The sequence below is a fragment of the Triticum dicoccoides genome, chromosome 4B (genome assembly GCF_002162155.2).
Source record: "Triticum dicoccoides isolate Atlit2015 ecotype Zavitan chromosome 4B, WEW_v2.0, whole genome shotgun sequence".
Lineage (NCBI taxonomy): Eukaryota > Viridiplantae > Streptophyta > Magnoliopsida > Poales > Poaceae > Triticum > Triticum dicoccoides.
Genome location: NC_041387.1, coordinates 568,910,536 through 568,931,399, shown reverse-complemented (window position 1 = coordinate 568,931,399; position 20,864 = coordinate 568,910,536).

Here is a 20,864-nt window from a genome sequence, read left to right as displayed (position 1 = left end):
GGCAAGACCATGGGGTCATGTTCGTCCACCCCCACCAGGAACTATTCATCCAAACCCCCTGCAACGCTCACTGTTCATCCAGAGGCAGCATCGGTCGGTTTCAGTTAGCAGCAGTAGTGAAGGAATCGCTCAATCGGATTCAGTTAACAGCCACCGATCGATCCCTCGGGTTCAGTAACACGTAGCCTGCAGTGCAATCGCTCGGGTTCAGTAGGCGAACGCCTCGCTCGGGTTCAGTTAGAGCCCAACGCCTTGCACCCACGCGCGTGCGTATACGAGAGAAACGTGCAAACCTCCATGCATCGCTCGAGCCCGACCACCCACCGTAATCGGGAACACCCCGATATTTTCCTCGCCCTCGCTTCTACCACGGTTTTTTCCGTCATGGACGGCCCAAAGAATGTTATGCAGCTGCGTCTCCAGCCCGCCCAGGACGAAAAGCCCATTTTCTGTCATGATTTTTTGGCATAGAAGTAGGAGCCCACCACATCTATGATGATACCAGGTTTTGTCACAATTATCATCATAGAAGTGTCATAAGTATGACAATTTTTTTGTTCGGCCCAAAATGTCACGGATGTGTCTTTTTTGTAGTGTATAAGTGAAGCACATAGAGTATTCTAATAAATCACGATTCATGCGTGTCTCTCCCAAAAGGTGTGTACAACAAGGATGATTTTGTTAAACTAAAAAGCAAAGACTCAAATCATACAAGACGCTCCAAGCAAAATACATATCATGTGGTGAATAAAAATATAGCCTCAAGTAAAGTTACCGATAGACGAAGACGAAAGAGGGGATGCCTTCCGGGGCATCCCCAAGCTTAGGCTTTTTGTTGCCCTTGAATATTACCTTGGGGTGCCTTGGACATCCCCAAGCTTAGGATCTTGCTACTTATTATTCCATAGTCCATCAAATCCTTACGCAAACCTTGAAAACTTCACAACACAAAACTCAATAGAAAATCTCATGAGCTCCGTTAGTATAAGAAAATAAATCACCACTTTAATGGTACTATTGAAAACTCATTCGTTATTTATATTGGTGTAATATCTACTATATTCCAACTTTTCCATGGTTCATACCCCCCGATTCTACCCATAGATTCATCAAATAAGCAAACAACACGTGAAAAATAGAATCTGTGAAAAACAGAATAGTTTGTAGTAATCTGTAACTCTCGAATACGTCTGTAACTCCAAAAATCCATCCAAAGTAGGAAAAGCTGAGCAATTTGTGTACCAATCCATATGAAAAAGAATCAGATCAAAATCAAATTTCTATGAATTTTCAAAACTAATTTACTAAGCGCAAAAGTTTCTGATTTTTAGCAGGAGCAACACAACTATCACCGTAAGCTATCCTAAAGGTTTCACTTAGCACAAACTATAATTAAAACATAAAACCACATCTAACCAGAGTCTAGATGAATTATTTATCACTAAACAGGAACAAAAAGCAAAGAACAAAAATAAAATTGGGTTGCCACCGAACAAGCGCTATTGTTTAACGCCCTTAGCTAGGCATTGATAATTTCAATGATGCTCACATGAAAGAGAAGAATTGTAGCACAAAGAGAGCATCATAAAACACGTGACAAACACATCTAAGTCTAACATGCTTCCTATGCATAGGCATTTTATAAGAAAACAAATTATCAAGACAAGCAAAAACTAGCATATGTAAGGAAGAAGAAAGAGACAATAGCAATCTCAACGTGAAGAGAGGTAATTTAGTAACATGAAAATTTCTACAACCATATTTTCCTCTCTCATAATAATTACATGTAGGATCATATAAAAATTCAACAAAGTAGCTATCACATAACATATTCTCAACATGATCCACATGCATGCAAAGTTGACACTCTTCCAAAATAGTGGGATTAACATTAACTAAAGTCATGACCTCTCCAAACCCACTTTTCTTAAACATTTCATAAGATTGGACATTCTCCAAATATGTGGGATCTAAAGTTGACACTCTTCCAAACCCACTTTCAATAATATTGCAAACACTATTATCAATCTCATATTCATCATGGGGCTTAAATAAATTTTCAAGCTCATAAAAAGAATCACCCCAATCATGATCATTGCAACAAATAGTAGACATAGCAAAACTAGCATCCCTAAGCTTAGGGTTTCACATATTACTAGCACAATTGACATTAATAGAATTTATAATAATAAAATTGCAATAATGCTTTTAATCGAAGGAACTATCAAGTATGGGTGCAATAGCAACAATCTAATGTTTAACATAAGGGACTATAGCAAATTCATCTCCATAAATATTGGCATCATGGCCACAAGAATAGCAAACAACATGTTCATCAAGGGATATTTCAATCGAATCATCGGAATCATAATTATCTACAGATTCATGCATATCATTATTTTCTTCCAAAGCAACAGTCATTCTCTCAATAAATTCTTTGACATAGACATTATGAGCATAGTTTTCATAGGAATATTTAAGTATGTCAAAATTTTCAGATTTGTAGAGAGTAATATCATACTTTTCAATAAAAGAAGCAACTTCATAAGCACCCTTAAAAGCAAAAAATTCTTCAATTTGTTCGATATCATAGTAACTGTAAACACCCTTTGCTTAAGAAGATAAGATTTCATTATCATTAAACTGACATAGGTAGGGAAGTTGTTTTTTAGGGTTCTTAGAGCAACAAGTAAAATCATAAATTTTACAAAGATTTGAAGCATAACATAGCAAACTATTTATTTGATTCCATAAGAGTCTCCCTTTTTCAGACAAACGATGACGCACAAAATGAGCATGCTCATCTAATGATTTTCCTGCAACTAAACTAGTTGGGGTTTCAGTACGAGCACATATAGATCGAATATGATCCAAGTAGAACACTTTAAGTGGATCCATATCAATAGATTTTTAGCAAGCAAATAGAAGGCACATAGAAACACAAGCAAAAATACATACATGAAGAAGGCGAAGAAAAGGCAAATATTTTTGAAAATAGTTTTAGAGGTGGGGGAGAGGAAAACGAGAGGCGAATGGCCAATAATGTAATGCAAGAGAGAAGAGTTTATGATGGGTACTTGGTATGGCTTGACTTGACGTAGATCTCCCCGAAAACGGCACCACAAATCCTTCTTGCTACCTCTTGAGCTTGCGTTGGTTTTTCCCTTGAAGGGAAAGGGTGATGCAGCAAAGTAGCGTAAGTATTTCCCTCAGTTTGAGAAACAAGGTATCAATCCAGTAGGAGATAATGCACAAGTCACCGAAATACCTGCACAAACAATCAACAACATGCACCCAACATGATAAAGGGGTTGTCAATCCCTTCACGGCCACTTGCAAAAGTGAGATCTGATAGAGATAGATAAACGGTAAAGTAAATACTTTCGGTTTATAGATCGGAAAGTAAAAGATTGCAAAATAGTAGATCGGAAACTAGTAAGATGTAAAAGTGATTCAATATAATGGAAAAGAGACCCGGGGGCCATAGATTTCACTAGTGGCTTCTGATACGTCTCCAACGTATCTATAATTTTTGATTGTTCCATGCTATTATGTTAACCCTTTTGGATGTTTATGGGCTTTATTTTACACATTTATATCATTTTTGGGACTAACCTACTAACCGGAGGCCCAGCCCGTATTGAAGTTTTTTTTTTGCCTATTTTAGTATTTCGAAGAAAAGGAATATCAAACGGAGTCCAAACGGAATGAAACCCTCGTGAGCGTGATTTTTGGAACAATCGTGATCTAGAGGACTTGGAGTGCAAGTCAAGAAGCAGCCGATGCCTCCAAGAGATAGGAGGGCACCCCCCCCTATAGGGTGCGCCCCCTATCTCATGGGCCCCTCGGGCAGCAACCGACGTACTTCTTCCTCCTATATAAGCCTACGTACCCCAAAAACGTCCGGGGAGCACCCGAAACACAATTTCCACCACTGTAACCTTCTGTATCCGCGAGATCCCATCTTGGAGCCGTCGCCAGCATTCTGCCGGAGGGGGAATACACCACAGAGGGCTTCTACATCAACACCATAGCCCTTCCGATGAGTTGAGAGTAGCTTACCACAGACCTTTGGGTCCATAGTTATTAGCTAGATGGCTTCTTCTCTCTTTTTGGATCTCAATATAATTCTCTCCCCCTCTCTTGTGGAGATCTATTCGACATAATCTCTTTTTGTGGTGTGTTTGTCGAGATCCGATGAATTGTGGGTTTATGATCAAGTTTATCTATGAGAAATATTTGAATCTCCTCTAAATTCTTTTATGTATGATTGAGTTATCTTTGCAAGTCTCTTCAAATTATCAGTTTGGTTTGGCCTACTAGATTGATCTTTCTTGCCATGGGAGAAGTGCTTAGCTTTGGGTTCAATCTTGCGGTGTCCTTACAGAGTGACAGAAAGGGTTGCAAGGCACGTATTGTATTGTTGCCATCGAGGATAAAAAGATGGGGTTTATATCATATTGCATGAGTTTATCCTGCTACATCATGTCATCTTGCTTGGCGTTACTCTGTTCTTATGAACTTAATACTCTAGATGCAGGCAGGAGTCGGTCGATGTGTGGAGTAATAGTAGTAGATGCAGGCAAGAGTCGGTCTACTTGTTGCGGACGTGATGCCTATATACATGATCATGCCTAGATAATCTCATAATTATTCACTTTTCTATCAATTGCTTGATAGTAATTTGTTCACCCACCATAATACTTATGCTATCTCGAGAGAAGCCTCTAGTGAAACCTATGGCCCCCCGGGTCTATCTCTTATCATATTTGCTTCCAATCTACTTCTATTTGCATCTTTACTTTTTGCATCTATATTATAAAATACCAAAAATATATTTATCTTATCATACTATCTCTATCATATCTCACTTTCACAAGTGGCCGTGAAGGGATTGACAACCCCTTTATTGCGTTGGTTGCGAGTTCTTTGTTTGTTTGTGTAGGTGCGTGGGACTTTTGAGGAGCCTCCTACTGGATTGATACCTTGGTTCTCAAAAACTGAGGGAAATACTTACGCTACTATTGCTCCATCACCCTTTCCTCTTCAAGGAAAACCAAGGCAAGCTCAAGACGTAGCAAGAAGGATTTCTGGCGCCGTTGCCGGGGAGGTCTTCGCTCAAGTCAAGACATACCAAGTACCCATCACAAACTCATCTCCCTCGCATTTACATTATTTGCCATTTGCCTCTCGTTTTCCTCTCCCCCACTTCACCCTTGACGTTTTATTTGCCCTCTCTTTCCCAATCTCCTTCTCCCCTCTTTCGCTTGACTTTTTTTTTCTCTGTTTGCTTGTGTGTTGGATTACTTGTTGCCATGGCACAAGATAATACCAAATTGTGTGATTTCTCCAATACCAATAATAATGATTTTATTAGTACTCTGATTGCTCCTCTTAATGATGTTGAGTCTTATGAAATCAATACTGCTTTGCTGAATCTTGTTATGAAAGATCAATTCGCCGGCCTTCCTAGTGAAGATGTCGCTACTCATCTAAACAACTTTGTTGATTTGTGTGATATGCAAAAGAAGAAAGATACTGATAACGATATTGTTAAATTGAAGTTATTTCCATTTTCACTTAGAGATCGTGCTAAAGTTTGGTTTTAGTCTTTGCCTAAAAATAGTATTGATTCTTGGAACAAGTGCAGATGCTTTTATCTCTAAGTATTTTCGTCCCGCTAAGATTATCACTCCTAGGAACAATATTATGAATTGTAAACAAATTGATCATGAGCATGTTTCCCAATCTTGGGAAAGAATGAAATTGATGATTCACAATTGCCCTACTCATGGTTTGAATTTATGGATGATCATACAAAATTTTTATGCCGGTTTGAACTTTGCTTCTAGAAATCTTTTAGATTCGGCTGCGGGAGGCACTTTTATGGAAATCACGTTAGGAGATGCTACAAAACTTCTTGATAATATTATGTCAAATTATTCTCAATGGCACACCGAAAGATCTTCTAGTAAAAAAGTGCATGCTATAGAAGAAATCAATGTTTTGAGTGGAATGATGGATGAACTTATGAAATTGTTTGATACTAAAAATACTCCTCTTGATCCCAGTGATATGCCTTTTTCTACTTTGATTGAGAATAATAATGAATCTATGGATGTGAATTTTGTTGGTAGGAATAGTTTTGGAAACAACGCTTATAGAGGAAACTTTACTGCTAGACCGTTCCCTAGTAATTCCTCTAATAATTATGGGAATTCCTACAATAATTCTTATGGTAATTTTAATAAGATGCCCTCTGATTTTGAGAATAGTGTGAAATAATTTATGATTTCTCAAAAGAATTTTAATGCCTTGCTTGAAGAAAAATTGCTTAAAGTTGATGATTTGGCTAGGAACATTGATAGACTTTTGCTTGATGTTGATTCTCTTAAACTTAGATCTTCTTCTCCTAAGCGTGATATCAATGAGTCTCTCAAAGCAATGAGAATTTCCATTGATGAGTGCAAAGAAAAAACCGCTAGATTACGTGCTAAGAAAGATAGCTTTATAAAGGCGTGTTCTTCTAGTTTCCACGAAAATAATGATAAAGATCTTAAAGTTATTGATGCGTCTCCTATTAGATCTTTGTTTTGCAATATGAATCTTGATAATTATGGGACTGATAATGAGTCAACTTTGCCTAGAAGGCATCCCAAGAATTCAGAGTTTTTAGATCTTGATGCTAAATTTGGTAAAAGTGGGATTGGAGAGGTCATGACTTTAAATAGCATTGAACCCACTATCTCGGATTTCAAGGAATTTGACTACGATAATTGGTCTTTAGAAGGTTGTATTTCCTTGTTGCAATCTGTTGTTAATTCTCCACATGCTTATAGTCAAAATAAAGCTTTTACCAAACATATCGTTGATGCCTTGATGCAATCTTATGATGAAAAACTTAATTTGGAAGTTTCTATACCTAGAAAACTTAATGATGAGTGGGAACCTACTTTAAAAATTAGAATTAAAGATCATGAGTGATTTGCTTTGTGTGATTTGGGTGCTAGTGTTTCCATGATTCCGAAAACTTTATGTGATATTCTAGGTTTCCATGATCTTGACGATTGCTCTTTAAATTTGCATCTTGCGGATTACACCATTAAAAAGCCAATGGGAAGGATCAATGGTATTCTCATTGTTGCAAATATAAATTTGGTGCCCGTAGATGTTATCGTTCTTGATATAGATTGCAATCTTTCTTGCCCTATTATTCTTGGTAGACCTTTCCTTAGAATGATTGGTGCGATTATTGATATGAAGGAAGGGAATATTAGATTCCAATTTCCATTAAAAAGGGCACGGAGCAATTTCAAAGAAAGAAAGTCAAATTACCTTATGAATCTATCATGCGAGCTACATATGAATCAAGTGCCAAAGATGGCACTACTTAGATCCATCTTCGCTTTTATGCCTAGCTAGGGGCGTTAAACGATAGCGCTAGTTGGGAGGCAACCCAATTTTCTTTGTGTTCTTTGTTTTTGATCCTGTTTAGTAATAAATTTTGCATCTACTTTCTGTTTAGATGTGTTTTTATCTTTTAATTAGTGTTTGTGCCAAGTAGAACCTATAGGATAAACTATGATGATAGTTGATTTGATTCTGCTGAAAGACAGAAACTTTGGGCTCAAGAGAACAAATTCAATAAATCACAGAAACGTGATTTTGCATTGATAATTTTTTGCTGATGATCAATAAAAAAAATTTCAAGTACGTCATATTTTGGTAGGATTTTTAGAGTTCCAGAAGTTTGCGTTAGTTACAGATTGCTACAGACTGTTCTGTTTTTGACAGATTCTGTTTTCGTGTGTTGTTTGCTTATTTTCATGCATCTATGGCTAGTAAAATAGTTTATAAACCATAGAGAAGTTGGAATACAGTAGGTTTAAAACAAAAATAAATAAATAATGAGTTCATTACAGTACCTTATATGGTGGTTTTGTTTTCTTTCACTAACGGAGCTTATAAGATTTCCTGTTGAGTTTTGTGTTGTGAAGTTTTCAAGTTTTGGGTAAAGCTTTTATGAACTATGGAATAAGGAGTGGCAAGAGCCTAATATTGGGGATGCCCATGGAACCCCAAGATATTCAAGGATAGCCAAAAGCCTAAGCTTGGGGATGCCCCGGGAAGGCATCCCCTCTTTCGTCTTCGTTCATTGGTAACTTTACTTGGAGCTATATTTTTATTCGCCACATGATATGTGTTTTGCTTGGAGCGTCGTGTATTATATTAGTCTTTTCTTTTTAGTTCACCACAATAATCCTTTCTGTACACAAGTTTTTGGGAGAAGCCTATTTGATTAGAATTTTCTAGAATACTCTATGTGCTTCACTTATATCTTTTGAGCTTGATAGTTTTTGCTCTAGTGCTTCACTTATATTTTTTTAGAGCACGGTGGTGTCTTAATTTTGAAGAAATTGATAGTCTCTCATGCTTCACTTATATCTTTTTGGGAGTATTTTAGAACAGCATGGTATTTGGTATGGTTACAAAGTTGGTCCTAGAATGATGAGCATCCAAGTTGGGTATAATAAAAACTATCATTGAAAAAGAATTGGATGCTATGATCAATATGATGCGTGATAATTGTTTTGAGATATGGAGGTAGTGATATTAGAATCATGCTAGTTGAGGTGATTATGAAAAATACTTGTGTTGAGGGTTGTGATTCCCGTAGCATGCACGTATGGTGAACCGCTTTGTGATGAAGTTGGAGCACACTTTTATTTATTGATTGTCTTCCTTATGAGTGGCGGTCGGGGACGAGCGATGGTCTTTTCCTACCAATCTATCCCCCTAGGAGCATGTGCGTAGTGCTTTGGTTTTTAATGACTTCTAGATTTTTGCAACAAGTATATGAGTTCTTTTGACTAATGTTGAGTCCATGGATTATACGCACTTCACATTTCCATCATTGCTAGCCTCTCTTGTGCCGCGCAACTTTCGCCGGTACCATACACCCACCATATACTTTCCTCAAAACAGCCACCATACCTACCTATTATGGCATTTTCATAGCAATTCCGAGATATATTGCCATGCAAATTTCCACCGTTCTGTTCATATGACACGCATTACTTTTGTCATATGCTCTTTGCATGATCATGTAGTTGACATTGTATTTATGGCAAGACCACCTTCATAATTTTGTACATGTCGCTCTTGATTCATTGCATATCCCGGTACATCTCCGGAGGCATTCATATAGAGTCATATCTTGTTCTAGCTTTGAGTTGTAATTCTTGAGTTGTAAATCCATAAAAGTGTGATGATATTCATTATTAGAGCATTATCCTAGTGAGGAAAGGATGATGAAGACTACGATTCCGCCACAAGTCGGGATGAGACTTCGGACTTTACAAAAAGAAAAAAAAGAGAAAAAGAAAAAAAGAAGAAAGAAAAAAGAAAAAAAAATAAAATGAGAGAAAAAGAGAGAAGGGACAATGCTACTATCTCTTTTTACACACTTGTGCTTCAAAGTAGCACCATGATCTTCATGATAGAAAGTCTCATATGTTGTCACTTTCATATACTAGTGGGAATTTTTCGTTATAGAACTTGGCTTGTATATTCCAATGATGGGCTTCCTCAAAAGTGCCCTAGGTCTTCGTGAGCAAGCAAGTTGGATGCACACCCACTTAGTTTCTTTTGTAGAGCTTTCATATATTTATAGCTCTAGTGCATCCGTTGCATGGCAATCCCTACTCACTCACATTGATATCAATTAATGGGCATCTCCATAGCCCGTTGATACGCCTAGTCGATGTGAGACTATCTTCTCCTTTTTGTCTTATCCACAACCACCATTCTATTCCACATATAGTGCTATGTCCATGGCTCACGCTCATGTATTGCGTGAAAGTTGAAAGAGTTTGAGATTATGAAAGTATGAAACAATTGCTTGGCTTGTCATCGGCGTTGTGCATGATTAAATACTTTGTGTGATGAAGATAGAGCAACAGTCAGACTATATGATTTTGTAGGGATAACGTTGGCCATGTTATTTTGAGAAGACATGATTACTTTGATTAGTATGCTTGAAGTATCAATATTTTCATATTAATATGAACTTTTATTTTTGTCTCATTTGGATCTGAACATTCATGCCACAATAAATAAAATTACATTGAGAATTATGCTAGGTATCATTCCATATCAATAATTTCTTTTTTATCATTTACGTACTCGAGGACGAGAAGGAATTAAGCTTGGGAATGCTTGATACGTCTACAACGTATCTATAGTTTTTTATCGTTCCATGCTATTATATTACCCCTTTTGGATGTTTATGGGCTTTCTTTTACACATATATATATCTTTTTTGGGACTAACCTACTAACCGGAGGCCACCCCCGTATTGCTGTTTTTTGCCTATTTCAGTATTTCGAAGAAAAGGAATATCAAACGGAGTCCAAACGGAATAAAACCTTCGGGAGTGTGATTTTTGGAACGAACGTGATCCAGAGGACTTGGAGTGCAAGTCAAGAACAGCCGAGGCCTCCACGAGATAGGAGGGCGCGCCCCCTATCTCGTGGGCCCCTCGGGCGGCCACCGATGTACTACTTCCTCCTATATAAGCCTACGTACCCCGAAAACATCCGGGGAGCACCTGAAACACAATTTCCACAGCCGTAACCTTCTATATCCGTGAGATCCCATCTTGGAGCTGTCGCCATCGTTCTGCAGGAGGGGGAATCCACCATGGAGGGCTTCTACATCAACACCATAGCCCTTCCGATGAGTTGTGAGTAGTTTACCACAGACCTTCGGGTCCATAGTTATTAGCTAGATGGCTTCTGCTCTCTTTTTGAATCTCAATACAATGTTCTCCCCCTCTCTTGTGGAGATCTATTCGATGTAATCTCTTTTTGTGGTGTGTTTGTCGAGATCAGATGAATTGTGGGTTTATGATCAAGTTTATCTATGAGAAATATTTGAATCTCCTCTGAATTCTTTTATGTATGATTGAGTTATCTTTGCAAGTCTCTTCGAATTATCAGTTTGGTTTGGCCTACTAGATTGATCTTTCTTGCCATGGCAGAAGTGCTTAGCTTTGGGTTCAATCTTGTGGTGTCCTTACCCAGTGACAGAAAGGGTTGCAAGGCACGTATTGTATTGTTGCCATCGAGGATAAAAAGATGGGGTTTATATCATATTGCATGAGTTTATCCCTCTACATCATGTCATCTTGCTTAAGGCGTTACTCTGTTCTTATGAACTTAATACTCTAGATGCAGGCAGGAGTCGGTCGATGTGTGGAGTAATAGTAGTAGATGCAGGCAGGAGTCGGTCTACTTGTTGCGGATGTGATGCCTATATACATGATCATGCCTAGATAATCTCATAATTATTGGCTTTTCTATCAATTGCTCGACAGTAATTTGTTCACCCACCATAATACTTATGCTATCTTGAGAGAAGCCTCGAGTGAAACCTATGGCCCCCGGGTCTATCTCTTATCATATTTGCTTCCAATCTACTTTTATTTGCATCTTTACTTTTTTGCATCTATATTATAAAATACCAAAAATATATTTATCTTATCATACTATCTCTATCAAATCTCACTTTCGCAAGTGGTCGTGAAGGGGTTGATAACCCCTTTATTGCGTTGGTTGCGAGTTCTTTGTTTGTTTGTGTAGGTGCGTGGGACTTTTGAGGAGCCTCTTACTGGATTGATACCTTGGTTCTCAAAAATTGAGGGAAATACTTACGCTACTATTGCTGCATCACCCTTTCCTCTTCAAGGAAAACCAACGCAAGCTCAAGATATAGCAGCTTCTCTCAAGATAGCAAGTATTACGGTGGGTGAACAAATTACTGCTGAGCAATTGATAGAAAAGCGAAAAGTTATGACGATATCTAAGGCAATGATCATGAACATAGGCATCACGTCCGTGTCAAGTAGACTGAAACAATTCTGCATCTACTACTATTACTCCACACATCGACCCACTCCTGCCTGCATCTAGAGTATTAGGTTCATAAAGAATGGAGTAACACATTAAGAAAGATGACATGATGTAGAGGAATGAACTCAAGCAATATGATGAAAACCCCATCTTTTTATCTTTGATGGCAACAATACAATACGTGCCTTACTGCCGCTACTGTCACTGGAAAAGTACACCGCAAGATTGAATCCAAAGCTAAGCACTTCTCCCATTGCAAGAAAGAGCAATCTAGTTGGCAAAACTAAACCGATAATTCGAAGAGACTTGCAAAGATATCAAATCATGCATATAAGAATTCAGAGAAGAACCAAATAATATTCATAGATAATCTGATCATAACTCCACAATTCATCGGACTTGGCAAACACACCGCAAAAGAATATTAAGTCGAATAGATCTCCAAGAACATCGAGGGGAACATCGTATTGAGTATCAAAGAGAGAGAAGAAGCCATCTAGCTACTAGCTATGGACCCGTAGGTTTGTGGTAAACTACTCACGCATCATCGGAGAGGCAATGGTGTTGATGTAGAAGACGTCCTTGATAGAATCCCCCTCCGGCAGGATTCCAGAAAAGGCCCCTAGATGGGTTCTCATGGGTACAGAAGGTTGCGGCGGTGGGAGCCACGAAACCACTTTTCCACCACCGCAACCTTCTGTACCCATGAGATCCCATCTAGGGACCTTTTCCGATGTCCTGCCGGAGGGAGATTCGATCATAGAGGGCTTCTTCCTCAATAGCATTGCCTCTCCGATGATGCGTGAGTAGTTTACCATAGACCTACGGGTCAATAGCTAGTAGCTAGATGGCTTCTTCTCTATCTTTGATTCTCAATACCATGTTCTCCTTGATGTTCTTGGAGATCTACTCGATGTAATATTCTTTTGCGGTGTGTTTTCCGAGATCCTAAGAATTGTGGATTTATGATCAGATTATCTATGAATATTATTTAGTTCTTCTCTGGATTCTTATATGCATGATTTTATATCTTTGCAAGTCTCTTCGAATTATCGATTTAGTTTGGCCTACTAGATTGATCTTTCTTGCAATGGGAGACGTGCTTAGCTTTGGGTTCAATCTTCCGGTGTCCTTTCCCAGTGACAGTAGGGGCAGCAAGGCACGTATTGTATTGTTGCCATCGAGGATAAAAATATGGGGTTTATATCATAATGTTTGAGTTTATCCCTCTACATCATGTCATCTTTCTTAATGTGTTACTCTGTTCTTATGAACTTAATACTCTAGATGCAGGCAGGAGTCGGTTGATGTGTGGAGTAATAGTAGTAGATGAAGAATCGTTTTGATCTATTTTTTGCGGACGTGATGCCTATATACATGATCATGCCTAGATATTCTCATAACTATGCACTTTTCTATCAATTGCTCGACAATAATTTGTTCACCCACCGTAATACTTATGCTATCTTGAGAGAAGCCACTAGTGAAACCTATGGCCCCCGGGTCTATCTTTTATCATATAAGTTTTCCATCTACTTTTATTTGCATCTTTACTTTCCAATCTATATCATAAAAATACCAAAAATATTTATCTTATCTTATTATCTCTGTCAGATCTCACTTTTGCAAGTTACCATGAAGGGATTGACAACCCCTTTATCGCGTTGGTTGCGAGGTTCTTGTTTGTTGTGTAGGTACGATGGACTTTTGAGGAGCCTCCTACTGCATTGATACCTTGGTTCTGAAAAACTGAGGGAAATACTTACGCTACTTTGCCGCATCACCCTTTCGTCTTCAACGGAAAACCAACGCAGTGCTCAAGTGGTAGCAAGAAGGATTTCTGGCGCCGTTTCTGGGGAGATCTTTGCTCAAGTCAAGATGTACCAAGTACCCATCACAAAGACATCTCCCTCGCATTACATTATTTGCCATTTGCCTCTTATTTTCCTCTCCCCCACTTCACCCTTGCCATTTTATTCGCCCTCTTTTTCCCGCTCTCCCCTCTTTTTCGCTTGTCTTTTGTGTGCTCGTCGTTACGGCTAGTCCTCCTATCATTGTTATTACTCCTGAGCATGAAGTTCTCAATTTTAAACAAATGGTGGGAGAAAATCTAAAAGATGTGTGGCATAGAATTTGCAATGCTCAAAATAGATCTACTAGGAATCTTTCTACTTATGTTCTTCTTCGCAATTTTTATGTAGGCATTACCCCTTGGAATAGATGCATTCTTGATACCATTACCGGAGGGGATTTCTTGGGTAGCCATACTTTTGATGCTTATAATGCTATGTTAGATTTGTTTGGCCAACCACCTCTTTTGGTTAATGGAAATGTTTTAACTTTGGATCATGTGATGAAAAGGCTTGAAATTATTGAAAATAAAGTTGCCACTGTTGAGTTGATTGAAAACTTGTATAAAAAGATCCATAACCAAATTACCCAATATGGATCTAGGGTTGGAGTTACTTTGAATTTTTTTAAAGAGAAATAACCTATATTTAATGAAAGAATAGATCTATATTCTACGAGAATCGGTAAACTTTGAGGATATTATTACCAACTTACGGTCAGCCTTTTCATCCGTGAAAAATACTCCAACTCCCCCTACCAAAACTGCCAAATTTATTTATGTTCCTAAGAATAAGGAAAAATCTTCTAGTAAGGAAAATGAGGATCTCAAATCAATAAGTGTTCATCCCAATTGTATCTCTATCATAAAGGAACCTGTAGCGACCAGACCTCAAATAGTCTAGTCTCTGTGCATCAGTGTCATCCCTGGATCGGTAATGCTGACACACACAATACTTGAGGATTTATAACAGAGTTTCAATCACACACTTATTACATTGAATGTCTCAAAAGAGAGCTTATTACAATAGTATGGCTTAAGTCCATCTAAAACGATAACAACAGAAGGCTTGGAAGATAAAGTGAGTCCATGAACTCCAACGGCATAGCTGAGTGAAAGACAACGACCTATGGCACCTTACTCGTCGTCTGAAAAGTCTGCAACATGAAATGTTGCAGCCCGAAACGGGTCAGCACATGGAATATGATGTCAATGTAAAACATAGAGTAATGAACAGAATAAATGCTATCACTACATGCATATATGGCTGGTGGAAAGCTCTATGGTTACAGTTTTGCATGAAGCCAATTTTTCCCTACAACAAAGGAATAAATTTTGTTTAGATATCATGGTGGTTGTTAAACATTCAGAAGGTTCCTCCAACTCAATCCCAATTAAGCATCATCATTAAACCCAATCAAATTAATTTAGAGTGATGAGATCAACATGATAATCCAAGGACCAGATACTCAAGATGTCCATAACCGGGGACACAGCTAACCATGATTAGTTTGTACACTCTGCAGAGGTTTGCACACTTTTCCCCACAAGACTCGAACACATCCATGGTCGGAGATTCGAGACACAGTCTTTCTGAAGCATTAACTCTCTACTCTGGGTAGCTAGTACCACCTACAACTCACTACATCTGCTAGTCTACCTCTTCAAGAACTCACACAACTTACTCAACTATGCCAGAGCCCATATTGGCTTATGGCTGCACACGGAAGTTTCTAGCATGAATAATCTTATGATCCCTTTGAGCCTGGGTGGCAAACCGTAGGATGATCACACGGGTACTCCGGGATATCCTAGGACAACACTGGACTCTCCAAGTGCCCTGACAACCACTGGGTACTCCAGGGTGCCTCAAGCAATCCACCCCGATGTGTATTTAAGTAGCCACCTTAAGTTAACCATTAAATAAGAATACTCTCATTTTTCATGGATACACTCACCCAATCCACGTCTACGAGCATAGCATAGCAACATAAGCATAACGTAGAAGTAACTCCCAAAGGTTTGATAATAAACAGGACAATAGGTTCTACCTCATCATCGACTTCCCAAAACCCACATGTTAATTAGATCCTAACCATGCAATGTTTGAGGGTTGATCTAATGCAATAAAACTGGGTAGTAAAGAGGTATGATCAAAGTGTTACTTGCCTTGCTGATGATCCACAAAACCTAGAGACTCGTAGTAGCACGCTTCGCACTTCGGGTACTCTATCACAAACAAACAATAACATACAATAAGCACTCAACTATAAGCATGGGTAAAATTCAAATAAAAGATCTAACCAAAAAGTTCAACTAAAGAACTCCGGTTTGCAAAAAGAATCAAATCAAACGGAGCAACGAAAGTCAAACAGCGAAAGAAACAAGATCCGTTTACTAATCTGGACTAAAGTCAAATTTTACAGTAGCAAAATCTTCTTGAACTTGATTAAATAGAAAGAGGGCTTCGAGACGAAGATCTAGGCGCTTGAATCGCCTAATTCGGATAAACGAGCGAAAAGATAAACTAAAACGAAGATCAAGGCAGAAATCACGATTGAAAATAATCGCGGAAAACCATGAAAAAATAAAAACTGTCGAATAGGCTAACGAAAGAACGTTCACTGTCTGCGGCTAACGGATGAACATCGTTCGTTAAAACAAACGTACAGACGAACATTCGCTCTTTAACTAAACCGAAGAAAACCGAACCGGTCTAACAAAAAAATCAAATCTAGGGTTTTCGAAATAAAACCGGTCGGTTTTCAAAAAAAAGGCGGCTACCTCGGCTACCGCGACGGTGGCGGCATGGTTACTCCGGCGGTGGCGGGCGGCTCCGTCGTAAGCAGCGGGGTGGTAGCGCGAGGCGACGGCGTGGCGCGACAGCGATGCGGCGCGATGGTGGCGGCGGCGGGATCGAGGCGGGGCTAGGGTTCTGGTGGTGTGGGCTGGCGGCTCGGGCCTCTCGGCTTTTAAACGGTTGGCCGGGCTGGAGTCCTGGGCGGACACGTCTCAGTAGGTCGGTTGACTTTTTTATTTTACAATAATTCCGACACGCAGAAAAACAAAAAAAATGAAATACTAAACGGACTACAAAAATCCTTAGATAAATTTTCCCCATCCTCTAAAATATAGCGGACAAGGTGAACATTTATTTGGGCCTCTAATGCAATTTTGAAAAACGCACTTTTTTTCCTAATTCAAATAAAATAGCAACAAAACTCCGAATAAGAAATTCTTATTTGATTTTAATATTTATCCTCCAATATTTCTTTATTTTGGGGAAGTCATTTTATCCCCTCTCTTTAATTTTCATATAAGAAATATTCGGAGAGTAAAATAATTAAAACCAAACGATCCTCTTTTCAAAATTTGAGAAAACTCAAATATGAAAATAACGAAATCCCCAACTCTCTTTGTGGGTCCTTGTGTTTCTTAGAATTTCTAGAATCAACCAAATATGCAATAAAATATGATATGCAATGATGATCTAATGTATAACATTCCAAATTGGAAATTTGGGATGTTACAAACCTAACCCCTTAAGATGAATCTCGCCCTCAAGATTCGGGTTGGCTAGAAAATAGGTGCGGGTGATCCTTCCGTAGGTCTTCCTCTCGTTCCCAGGTAGCTTCATCCTCAGTATGGTGGATCCATTGAACTTTGCAGAACTTGATAACCTTGTTGCATGTGACTCGGCTGACAAACTCGAGAATCTTCATTGGTTTCTCCTTGTAGGTTAAATTGCTATCCAACTGAATCACTTCCAGTGGCACTGTATCCCTCAGAGGAATATCGGCCATCTCTTCGTGGCACTTCTTCAACTGGGAAACGTGAAACACATCATGAACTCCTGACAATCCTTTTGGCAATTCCAACTTGTAAGCAACTTCTCCCATATGCTCCAAAATTTTGTATGGCCCCACAAAATGTGGTGCTAACTTTCCCTTAACTCCAAAATGCTTAAGTCCTCCAAGTGGGGACACACGAAGATACACTCTATCTCTGACTTTGTAAAATGTCTCCTTGCATTTAGAATCCACATAACTCTTCTTTCTGGACTGGGCTACCTTGAGTCTATCGCGAATCAATTTAACCTTCTCTTCAGACTCCTTAAACAAATCTGGTCCAAACAACTGACGGTCTCCAACTTCATCCCATAACAACAGTGTCCTACACCTCCTTCCGTACAGAGCTTCGAAAGGGGCCATCTTCAAACTGGCTTGATAACTGTTATTGTAAGAGAACTCTGCATATGGAAAATTGTCGTCCCAACTAGATCCATAATCTAGCGCATAAGCTCTCAACATGTCCTCCAGAATCTGATTGACTCTCTCGGTCTGTCCATCTATCTGTGGATGAAAGGTTGTACTAAACTCTAGCCAGGTACCCAATGTCTCATGCAACTGATTCCAGAACATTGAGTTAAACTGGGTTCCTCTATCTGATACATTGGTCCTCGGAATTCCATGCAGACGTACGATCATGGTTATGTATATCTTTGCCAACTTAGCACTGGTGTAAGTGGTCTTCACTGGGATGAAATGAGCTACCTTCGTCGAACGATCGACTACAACCCATATAGAGTCATAGCCTGAACGAGTCCTGGGCAATCCCGTGATAAAATCCATGCCTAGCTTATCCCACTTCCATTTGGGTATCGGCAATGGCTGTAGCAATCCTGCTGGCTTCTAATGCTCTACCTTCACTCTCTGTCATACATCACCAAACTGCTACATCCTCCACAATATCCTTCTTCATTCCGGTCCACCACAATTTGTCCTTCAAATCCAGATACATCTTGGTATTTCCTGGGTGAATTGAATACGGCGAATCATGGGCCTCCTGCAGAATCAACTTCCTGATCTCGGGGTCATTAGGCACATATATGCGATCCTCAAACCATAAGGTATCGTGCTCGTCGTCACGAAATCCTTTAGCCTTTCCTTTTATCATCCTTTCCTTTATCTCGGCAATCTCTTTGTCCGTCTTTTGAGCTTCTCTAATCTTATCCATCAAGGTAGACTGAATTTCCAAAGCTGCTACGTAACCTCTCGGAAATATTTCCAAACATAGCTCGCGAAGATCCTCTGCTAACTCCTTGGGTAATCCTCCGGTCATGAGTGTATTGACATAGTTCTTGCGACTCAACGCATCGGCTACTATGTTAGCCTTTCCGGGATGATAGCGCAACTTCATATCATAATCCTTGATGAGCTCCAACCATCTCCTCTGCCTGAGATTCAACTCCTTCTACGTGAAGATATACTTCAAACTCTTGTGATCCGTCTATACCTCACAATGGTTTTCGATGAGAAAATGTCTCCATGTCTTCAACGCATGCACTACGGCTGCTAGCTCCAAATCGTGTGTAGCATAATTCAACTCGTGGGATTTAAGCTATTGTGAGGCATATGAAACAACTCTTCCCTCCTGCATCAACACTGCTCCAAGTCCTCGACGAGAAGCGTTATAATACACTTTATAATCCTTGCATTGATCCGTAAGAATCAACATTGGGGCTGTAACCTAGCGTTTCTTCAACTCCTGAAAACTGGCCTCACATTCCTCAGTCCATTTGAATTTGGTGTCCTTCTTCAACAACTGCGTCATGGGCTTTGCAATTTTTGAGAAATTCTCAATGAACCTCCTGTAGTATCCTGCGAGTCCAAGAAAACTCCGGATCTCTCCAACTGACGTGGGTGATTCCCAATTTGTCATAGTGACAACCTTGGTGGGGTCTACTGCTATTCCTTCTCCGTATATGACATGTCCGAGGAATCCAACTTCCTTCAACCAAAACTCACACTTGTTGAACTTGGCATATAACTGATGTTCTCTGAGCATCCCAAGTACCAAAGGCAAATGTTCCTTATGCTCCTCTTCATTCTTCGAGTAGAGCAATATGTCATCAATGAACACCACGACGAACTTATCCAAAAAATCAATAAACACCTTGTTCATCATGTTCATGAAATATGCAGGCGCGTTAGTCAGACCAAATGACATAACAGTATACTCGTATAGCTCGTACCTTGTGTCAAAAGCTGTCTTAGGTATATCCTGCTCTTGAATCTTCAGCTAACACTACTAGGGAAAAGCCTAGCAGCAGCGCGGGTTTTGGGCCTATTAGCAGCGCGGGGGCTGGCGCTACTAATAAGGCGCTACAGCTAACTTATAGGAGTAGCGCGGGTGCCACCCGCGCTACTACTATGTCCTTTAGTAGTAGCATGGGTAAAAACCCCCGCTACTACTACCAGCGCGGGTTTTTTTTGAATTTTTTCGAAAAAATATGTTGATTTTTCCCTATTTTTAAAATTTCTGAATTATTTTAACCTCAAATCTCTAATCACCCCTCATCATTCCAAATCATCTAACTTCCCGGACGGTCACCCATCCTCTCACTACTCCAGCCTGAGCACGCTTAACTTCCGGGTTCTATTCTCCCTCGTTTCCAAGTCTGCACTTATTGTTTTCCTGACAATAGTAAGATGTCAATCCTATTAACCTCAGGAATTTAGCTTGAGCATGAAGTCACACATTTCACTATTTGAGTTTGAAACTATTGTTCTAAAAAATTAGTAACACTAATATTTCTTGAATAATTAGTTTGACCACAGTTTGACCACAGTTTGGCCATAGTTTGACTAGATTTGACCAAAATTCAAAAAAACTAAAATAATTATTTAGTAACACTAATATTCTAGAATAATTAGTTTGACCATTGTTTGACCAAAGTTTGACCAAACAGTTTGAAATTTTTTCGATTTTTTCCACTCTAGATCTTAAAAGCCCCATAACTTTTTTTCTATTAGGTTTTTGAGGATTTTGAAAATGTTTAACGGGGTAGATGATTAAATTTGGATGTAACTTTTCGAGTAGATGATTTTTCATATAAAAAACTTTTTCATCCGAGTTAGTATGCAAAAGTTATGCCCATTTTTACAAATTCTCAAGAGATTTTGCAAATAAAGTCGAAATTCATATTTGCAAATTTTCCCAACAACTAGACCACATGTCACATGGAAAACTTATTTTCTTTTATTTTTTTGGCATTTTCATCATTTTCTTTTATTTTTTTAAAACTGAAAAGGCGATCAGGG